We start from the raw sequence: 10,531 nt of genomic DNA, 5'->3' as shown, positions 1-10,531 counted from the left end.
TTGTTTTCAAAAATACATGGGCGCTGGGCTTGCGATGGTAACATAGGAAACTCTCTCTTGATTCCAAACTCCTGAATTTGTTCTTTTTAATAAACTTGCCGCACAAAGAAAGGATTTTCGGCTTTGTGTCCGCAGGGCGCAGGTAACATAAGAGGCTCTCTCTGGATTCCAAACTCCTGAATTTGTTCTGTTTAATAAGTTGGCCACACGGAGCGAGGATTTTCAGCTGCGTGTCCGCAAGACGCCCAACGCCAGTTCTATTTGAGATGTCTTCAGTGATATAAATAAACATATCATGAGTGATGTGGTATTTGGTCGAGCGGAGACCCAAGGATAGCCTGGATGAAATTAAGACAGAGGGTGGAGAAAGGGGGCCTAGCGCTGCCGGACTTGTTATTTTATTCATGGGCATTCTTAATTAAAAATGGGAAAATGTTGTTCAATACTCCCACATTATCGGAACTTGGGAGACTGCTATATGTTATGTCAAGACAGGAGCATGGAGGCAGTCAGGGTTTTATGTTCAAATACGCAGACCCTAAATACTACTAAAAAGTTCGCTTGAAGATTCTGAGAGGCCTGACAGAGACTTGGTATAGGGTCAGAAAAGCTCTAAAGATACCATATTATTGCTCCATGGCTCCTATTTGGGACTTACCAGGTTCACCGGGTTGGACAAAAGATGTCCTAGCTAGACCATTGAGAGAGGCAGGCCTCACTAGATGGAACCATATTTCACTTGAAGGCCAATTAATAAGCTGGGAAATATGTAATCAGCTGTCGAATCAACAAGAATCCAGATTTAAGTATATCCAAATGCAAAGCTTGTTCCAGGATCCAAGCACGGTGATAGGAAGTCCAAATGAACTGGAAGACAGACTTATGGAAGAGGCAACTATCAAAAAAGAGCTTGCGATGATCTATTGGCTGATGGTTGAGTCGGAGGATGGAGCCTTTACTTTGCCAACAGAGTTATGAGGAAGATGCTTGCCGAAGTATTCATTGGAAAATAAGTGGCAAGTATGAATGTCTATGCAGTTAAATCGGTGCACCTAAGAAGAAATCACCTTTTCTCCATCCACAGAGCCTATTGGACACCCCAGAGGCTGTCTAAGTTCGGATCAAGAGGTGACGTGGCATGCCCTAAGTGCGGCAGTCTGAAAGAAGATGACGTGCACTCGTTTTTGGTTTGTCCTAAGATCCAGACTTGAGTAGGGCATTGTCCATGATTTTGGACATCACTATCAAGGTAACCGTTTTGTCGGTCTTTTTTGACTGTGTAGACTCCCTTGAAAGAATTACAGAGAACAAAGCAAAGTTGTTCTTTTATTCCATCGTGCTGGCAAGTAGAGAAATCTGTAAGCAGTAGATATCCACATCTCCTCCCAGGTTTTTTGATTGAATGTCCTTCATTAAATATGTGGCCAGTCTTGCAATGAAGGCTTTTAAGAAAAATAATTTTTGGTCTCCCACTTTGGAGTGTTTTGAGCAACAAACAAATCTTGATATCCAATGATTATGCCTGCTATACCTCATCTAGCTATCCTGGTTTTATCCTTTTGTGCTTCCCAATCTGTGCTTTGGCTCATGGGGGAATGCAGTGTAGTGATAGTGAGGAGGTGGAAGTTGAAGGACGTTGCTTCATGTAAACCAGGGCGGCAAGGTCTCAAAGCAGATGTCTCCTCTCTCCCCTCCCTCTGCTTCCAGTACATATGAACAGAGGATGAACAAAAAAAATAAAAAAATAAAAATTTAAATTAGTGATATAGTATGTGAATACATATAAAAGTGCATGGCGGGGGCTTAGTTACAGTTGCTCAGTATACTATAACTTGTGAATTCAAGTGTTTTTTAGTTTAAAATTGTATTTTTAACTCACATTTCACCTAACTATAAGCTAATTTTAACCTTTATTTTTTACTACATTGTTAAGTTTTTTTAGACATAAAGGAAGATATGAATTAGCAGGCCTAATAATCACTTCACTATAACATTTGTTTTTTTCAGTGCATTTCTAGTTTTTTGTTTAAGTAAATTAACAAATGAATACAACCCCCCTAGTTTTATTCAGTGATACTCTAGAATTTATTTAATTTTAATTAAAATATATCTAATATACCTAACAGTACATAGTAGGCCCATGGCTCTGTTAGGAGACTTAAATATTAGGAAGGTGCGAGTTATCCATGAAGAGCTTCAAAGATAGTGCACTCTCTGTATACTAGGACTTGAACCATTAATTAGGCTTGGGTGTTTAAAGGGAGGGGGCTCTCCATGAAGAGCTGCGGTGAGAGAGTAGGCTGTGCATAAGAGTGTTGCCCACCAAAGGGGGCTTGGATGCCTGGAGAGTGTGGGCTCTATGCACAGTCTGTGCACTGAACGCAGACATGCATAGTAGGAGATTGTCCACCTATTGAGCTTGGGTCTTCTGAGGGAGTGGACTCTATGCACATTTTGGCAACAGAGCTCTTACTGTGCATAATTTGTTTTTCAACCTAATGGGCCTTGGTTTTTTGAAATGGGTTGGATCTCCATGAAGAGAAACTCTGAGATTGCAGACTGTATATAGTGGGGGCATGCCCATCCAAGGAGGCATGGATATCTGAAGGAAGTGGGTTCTGTGCAGTCTGCAAACAGACAGCTCGTAGTAGGGGTTTGCCCACTTAATGGGGCTTGGGTCTCTAGTTGGAGTCATCTATATGCACAGTCTTAATACTGAGCCCTAACTATCTTATCTGCAGTACAGGCTTACCCACCTAATGAGGACTCCATGTAGGGAGTGAGCTCCACATACAGCCTGTGAACTGAGCACTGACTGTGCATAGTAGGGACCTGCCCACCCAATGACACTTGGGTCTTAGGAGCGAGTAGTCCAGCATGTCCTGGTACAGCTCTTATACTACATGGGTAGGTGGAACACTTTGTACATTGGTTATATACAGGTATAAAGGCACACGTTGCGATTACACTTACCTCGCTTAGAGAACAGTGGCCCGAGGACTCAACTGCGGAGGTTACAGACAAAGCATGGCAGAGCATGCTCGATCACCCAAGAAGTAATGAATTACTTCATGATTCCCAATCGGGCTTTCGCTCCAACTTAAGCACCGAGACGGCGCTCCTGGAAGTCTCGGAGATCGTTAAAGAGGTGCTGGACACGGGAGGCAGGGTGATGTTAGTTATGTTAGACCTGTCGGCGGCGTTTGACACCGTCCCCCATGAGGATCTCCTCACTAGGCTCCATGACATCGGGCTAGGGGGGACGGTGCTCAACTGGTTTTGTTCCTTTCTGGCCAACCGCCGCCAGACGGTCTGGTTCCCACCCGGATCCGCCGAGATGCCGCCACTGGGAGTCGGAGTGCCTCAGGGCTCTGTATTGAGCCCCACTCTATTTAACATCCTTATGACCCCTCTGGCGACATTGGCGGAGTCCTATGGGGCCCGGATCGTCTCTTATGCTGACGACACCCAGCTCCTCTTCACCTGTCGTAAGAGCGAAGATTTCGATGGAGAAAGGATCCGCGAGTGCCTTGGGGCTGTTTTTAGCTGGTTCTCGCACAACAGCCTAAAGTGCAACTCGGACAAATCTGAAATACTATTCTTCGGATGCCCATCGGAACCAGATTGGCAGGGATGGTGGCCTGCTGACATGTTCCCTCCCACTCAGTCCTCTAAGTGGGCTAAGAACCTGGGAGTTAAAATTGACAACGAGCTCTCGCTCAAATCCCAGGTTTCTACTCTCACGGGAACATGTTTTGGGATTCTTAGAATGCTGCGCAAGTTCTTTCCCCTTCTCTCGGAGCAACATCGGAGGATCACTGTTCAGGCACTCATAGGGTCCAGATTGGACTATGCAAATGTCCTATATCTGGGCTTGCCTGAATACCTCCTCCAGCGTTTGCAGGTCACTCAGAACGCTGCTGCGCGTGCAATTTTTGGCCTGCACCGCCGCACTAGTGCCTCCAATCTCCTTGTATCCCTTCACTGGCTTCCGGTGCGGAAAAGGATACTGTTCAAGGCCATGACTCTTGCCCATAAAGCCTTGCATGGCAATGGTGACAAATATCTTCAGAGGAGGCTGGACTTCTATCGACCTGCGCGATCCCTCAGGTCAGAAGCTCTGGCGTTGGCTCGGGTGCCACGCATCAAAAAGGCTCGGCTAGGCGGCCGGTCCTTTAGTTTCCTTGCTCCTCAGCTATGGAATTCTCTACCGGTGTCCCTGCGAAACACCGCAAATCTGCTTGTCTTCAGGAAAGACTTAAAAACCTGGTTGTTCGCTGGATAATTTGTCCCCTCTTTTAGGCCCCTGCTCTTTTACTGTTATGTTATCTAGTTCTCCTTTTAGGTCTGGAGCTCAAAGCGCCGGGACACTCCTTTGGAGTAGCCGTTGCGCTATATAAGTCCCATTTTAACATAACATAACATAAGAGAGTCTCCCGTAATGCCAAACTAAAATACATCCAGACTATGGTTCTTCACCGATCGTATCTCACAACAAGTGGATTCACCGCATGTTCCAGGACGCCTCACACCGTTGTCCCCGATGTCAAGGAGAGGAGGCTGACTTCCTCCACATGCTGTGGTCCTGCCCTCGCCTCCGGGGTTTCTGGGAGGGGGTTTGTCAATCCTTGTCTGAAGTCACACATATTCCTCTATCGGATGATGCCCAGTCCTGCCTCGTGGGCCTCCGCAGATGCTCGAAGGTCCAGAAGGTACTACTGAAGTTCACTGACTTGGCCCTCATATCAGCAGTTAGAGCCCTCACCATAAGATGGAAATCCCCTAGATGCCCAACATTATCCAGCTGGCAAGATGACATGGTAAAATGAGGAAAGGCCGAAGGTGCAGCCCTTCAGAGAGAAGAAGTAAGGGACCTTCGAAAATAACTAATTTCCATGGACTGGAAGATCATGCTACATGAGTTTGAATCACTTGACCTACTGCCCCCAGGGGATGCCCCAAACTCATAATACACTGAGTCAGAATACGACTCGTTCATGATGGGCTTCGGGACCCTGACCTACAAGTCACGTTCCATGTTCACTGCCGACTCCCCTTACACCGCATTGCTGGCACCCCCCTTTCAGGCCCTAATGGCCAATGTAGACATCGACCGGCCAGGAGCAGGGATTGGGTGGGTTAGGGTGGGAGGGGACATGGTTTGAATCTGTTGTTCATGGTGACTGGAAATGTAACTACTTTATGCTGCGCATTTATTCGTTACACCTGCAATGGCTGGCTACTTACATTGCCTACTGATACCATTTAACCTCTGTTTCTTGTTAACCATTACGGAAGGAATAGGGCAGATTCATGACATATATCTGCTGTAATTACTGTAAGTACAAAACGACTGTCTATTCATGTTGTTCCTTGCACTGACTTTGATATTACAGTCATTAATAAAGTATGTTAAAAAAAAAGGAGGGAGTGGGCTATATGCACAGACCGCACACTGAGGGCTGTCTGTGAATAATAGGGACTTGCCCACCTAATTGGGCTTAGGTCTCTTGAAGGAGTGGGCTCTATGCACATTCTGTGCACCAAGCACAGTAGGGACTGGCCTAAATAATGGAGCTTTATAGTGTATTGGGAGTGCACTCCCAGGAAAAAGCTATAGACAGTCAGTGCAAAGACTGTGCTTTAAATTTCTTTTAGGGTTCATTGTCACTCCCACGGGACTCCTGCTTCACTGCGGTGACATACTTTCTTTTTCTAATTTGACCAAAGGGAGGACCCTCTATGTCTTCCCCACAAAGCTTAGGGGGACAGGGTACCCCTACCCAATCCCCTTCTAATTGATTTTATCTAAATTTTTTGGCTCTCAAGTAACCACCTGAAACTCAATCAAGAGAAAACGGAAATACTCCTCATCTCCAACAAAGACGAAAACCCCCAAATTGCAGAATGGCTCAAAGCTATTAACATCCTCAATGGTAACCTCACCCTGGCGGATTCAGCAAAATCTCTAGGTATCACCCTAAACCCGGAACTGGGCATGAAAAAACACATTACAAGATCTGCTAAAAGTACCTTTCTCAATTTGAAATTACTGTGCAAAATAAAACCTTCCTCTTGCCCAAGGACCTTCAACAAGCCACTCAAGCACTGGTGCTCTCCAGAATCGATTATGGGATTGCAGCCCTAACTGGTACAGCAAAATCCCACCTCACACCCTGAAAACAACCTTTAATGCAGCAGCCAGAATGGTCACCGGAACTAAGAAATTTGAGCACATCTCCCCTGCACTCAGAGAACCTTAATGGCTCCCAATTGAGTAGCGAGCCATCTTTAGCACAGCGTGCCTCACACACCAAGCCCTTTACACAGGCAAACCGGAATACCTGGCTGCCAAACTCATAAGGGCTGGACAGTCCAGGAACCTCAGGAGCTCCAACACTCTGCTACTCATCCCGTTGAAAATTCGCAAGCAAAAAACTGCAGCCAGATGGTTTGCTGGAAACGCCCCCAAAATCTGGAACTCCATCCCCCCACATCTGAACGATCCCCTCATTTCCAAAATTCAAAAACCTGTTCAAAGTCCTCTTCCTTGACCGCTCACGAGGAAACCATAGGAGCCAAGGAAGTACCTCAGCCAACACTCCATCTAACTTTATTATGTGCCTGGTGACACTGACTCTGATCAAGAAAACTTTTTGGATACTCGTCTTGTTTGATCAAGAAAACTTTTTGGATACTCGTCTTGTTTGACCTGCACCCTCGTTGCTCCTTCTGCTCGATCACTCCTTTGTTCGATCCATATCCGGCACAAACCTTTATGTTCTACTATATTCTCTGTACTGCGTATTTGCACATAAGCTACTTGCTGTGAAGAGCTCTGATACCCTTGGGTCCAGCTAGCACCATACAACACTCCTAAAATAAATACAAATTTAAAAAAAATGTTTGAACATCACGCCAAAAAAACAGCAAATCATCTGCAAATGAAGCAAGCTTATGCAACCTTAATTTAAGATCTGGGTATTATACACAGCTCCATCATCAGAGCAAATAAAAGAAGTAACACTTTGTACACCTGCATTGTACACTTGAATAAATGAATGAACCGCCAAAAAGTTTGATTTTGTTGATAATCTGATTATAAATATTGCTTGCACAGTTCTTTAAAATGAAAAAAAAACCTGTGATGTGCAGGCAAGAATGAGGTGTTTGATTTACTAATAAATCATAATGGCCTGTCTTAAACCCAGCAGCAGTGTATATAAAACAGCTGTTTCCATATAACACTTAGGGGCAAATTATGATGTCGGTCAGAAAGCATTCTGACCAACTTCTTGTTGGAATCCGTTCCAACTGACTCAGATTCAGGGAGTCTGACTGATCAATTATGATGGTTCCAAACACCTTTCAGTTGGACTCCCATTGACTTCAGTGGGATCCTGTGTTCCGACCGACAGCACATTTCTCCAATTGAAAACAGGGGTGGTTGCAGAAAACTGTGTACCCTGTGGGGGGCACCTCATGGAGCCTGCCACAGTGGGCATGGTTTTACAGGGGGTTTCCCCACAGGCCCCGACCGGAGGTCCCTGGGTGATGGGGGGCTGGCTACAGGCCCCCTAAATCAGTTTCCGACAGCCGTTCCATGTCGGACAGACTGAGTTGGAAAGGCTGTTCAAATACAACATTGTAATTGCTCAGTCGGAAACGCGGTCTGTAGAGCTGTACGAGTCTGCTCCAATGGACTAGGTTTCTCTGAATGCTGGTTGGAACCAAGTCGGAAAGAACACATTTACCTTCCATCGTAATCGGGTGATCGGAAATGTTTCTGACTCAGGCCCGATTCTGATGCGGTTTGGAAAGCTTTCCAACTGAATGTTCTTGAAAATGGTTTATGACCGAATCGAATCGAGAGAGTCCAACTGACCGGGCACAATGCATCCGGATGCTGCCAGATATGAATTGGTTGGACTCCCAATGACTTCAATGGGAGCCTTTGTTCCAACCAAATGCAAAGGCTCCCATTGAAGAAAGGGGTGGCTGGGGAAAATCGGGCACCCTGTGGCGGGCACCTCTTGGTGCCTGCCACGCTGTCCATGGCTGGTAAGGGGGACCCATGGGTACCTCCATGATCCCGATTGGGAAGCCTCCGGGTGCAGGGGGGCTCACTACAGGCCCCCAAAGTCTGATTCCGACTGCTGGTTCGAGTCAGATGGCATGGTTTGGAAAGGCTGTCCAAATCCAGCATCATACTCGGGGGTTCTGAGGTGCGGTCCGTAAAGACGTACAATTCTGCTCTGTACGGCTCAGTCTTTCCAAATGCCATCGGGTTCAGATAGGGATATTCCTAATGCCTAACTTGTATCATACTTGGTCAGTTGGAAACCTTTCCGAGTCGGTCAGAAAGACATATTCTTGATCTGATTTGGACAGGGCAAATGCCGTAAGGAGGCCTTCCTAACCGCATCAGAATCAGGTCCTCGGTAGGAAACATGGTTTCCAACACGGGTTACGAAAAATCGAATGCAGTTCGGAGCCTGTCCCACCAACATTATAATTAGCCCCAATGTTTCTTCTGTTCATATCTCATTTTAAGCTTTTCAAACCATATTGCCCCTGGTGCATCTGATGGCATCAAAAACAAACAATGGTTTTCAGAAAATGCAAAGACTGCCCTCTGCCGTTAAAGGTCACATATCTTCATTAATGGCTCAAACAATACCAATTTTATTTTAGGAAGATGTTACATTTTTTAGATTTTCTAGAGGCACAGAGGTTAGATTTCTTAACCCCCGCACTAAGGACAAAATAAATTAGCCAAACCGATCAAGAATTACCCCATCATTGTCTCATAAAGCATGTGGGTGAAAATATGTATATGTAGTAGTGAGTTCTTCTGTGTTAATTTCCGGTGTACTGTAATGGTTTATCTGAAGTTCTCTGCTTTTATATCAAGAGGCAGATTGTACTGGATGTCCAACTACTAAAAAGTTCGCTTGAAGATTCTGAGAGGCCTGACAGAGACTTGGTATAGGGTCAGAAAAGCTCTAAAGATACCATATTATTGCTCCATGGCTCCTATTTGGGACTTACCAGGTTCACCGGGTTGGACAAAAGATGTCCTAGCTAGACCATTGAGAGAGGCAGGCCTCACTAGATGGAACCATATTTCACTTGAAGGCCAATTAATAAGCTGGGAAATATGTAATCAGCTGTCGAATCAACAAGAATCCAGATTTAAGTATATCCAAATGCAAAGCTTGTTCCAGGATCCAAGCACGGTGATAGGAAGTCCAAATGAACTGGAAGACAGACTTATGGAAGAGGCAACTATCAAAAAAGAGCTTGCGATGATCTATTGGCTGATGGTTGAGTCGGAGGATGGAGCCTTTACTTTGCCAACAGAGTTATGAGGAAGATGCTTGCCGAAGTATTCGTTGGAAAATAAGTGGCAAGTATGAATGTCTATGCAGTTAAATCGGTGCACCTAAGAAGAAATCACCTTTTCTCCATCCACAGAGCCTATTGGACACCCCAGAGGCTGTCTAAGTTCGGATCAAGAGGTGACGTGGCATGCCCTAAGTGCGGCAGTCTGAAAGAAGATGACGTGCACTCGTTTTTGGTTTGTCCTAAGATCCAGACTTGAGTAGGGCATTGTCCATGATTTTGGACATCACTATCAAGGTAACCGTTTTGTCGGTCTTTTTTGACTGTGTAGACTCCCTTGAAAGAATTACAGAGAACAAAGCAAAGTTGTTCTTTTATTCCATCGTGCTGGCAAGTAGAGAAATCTGTAAGCAGTAGATATCCACATCTCCTCCCAGGTTTTTTGATTGAATGTCCTTCATTAAATATGTGGCCAGTCTTGCAATGAAGGCTTTTAAGAATCATAATTTTTGGTCTCCCACTTTGGAGTGTTTTGAGCAACAAACGAATCTTGATATCCAATGATTATGCCTGCTATACCTCATCTAGCTATCCTGGTTTTCTCCTTTTGTGCTTCCCAATCTGTGCTTTGGCTCATGGGGGAATGCAGTGTAGTGATAGTGAGGAGGTGGAAGTTGAAGGACGTTGCTTCATGTAAACCAGGGCGGCAAGGTCTCAAAGCAGATGTCTCCTCTCTCCCCTCCCTCTGCTTCCAGTACATATGAACAGAGGATGAACAAAAAAAATAAAAAAATAAAAATTTAAATTAGTGATATAGTATGTGAATACATATAAAAGTGCATGGCGGGGGCTTAGTTACAGTTGCTCAGTATACTATAACTTGTGAATTCAAGTGTTTTTTAGTTTAAAATTGTATTTTTAACTCACATTTCACCTAACTATAAGCTCATTTTAACCTTTATTTTTTACTACATTGTTAAGTTTTTTTAGACATAAAGGAAGATATGAATTAGCAGGCCTAATAATCACTTCACTATAACATTTGTTTTTTTCAGTGCATTTCTAGTTTTTTGTTTAAGTAAATTAACAAATGAATACAACCCCCCTAGTTTTATTCAGTGATACTCTAGAATTTATTTAATGTTAATTAAAATATATCTAATATACCTAACAGTACATAGTAGGC

The sequence above is a fragment of the Lissotriton helveticus genome, chromosome 2_1, assembly GCF_964261635.1.
Source record: "Lissotriton helveticus chromosome 2_1, aLisHel1.1, whole genome shotgun sequence".
Lineage (NCBI taxonomy): Eukaryota > Metazoa > Chordata > Amphibia > Caudata > Salamandridae > Lissotriton > Lissotriton helveticus.
The sequence above is the reverse complement of the archived record's forward strand: the minus strand, read 5'-3'. Positions refer to the sequence as shown.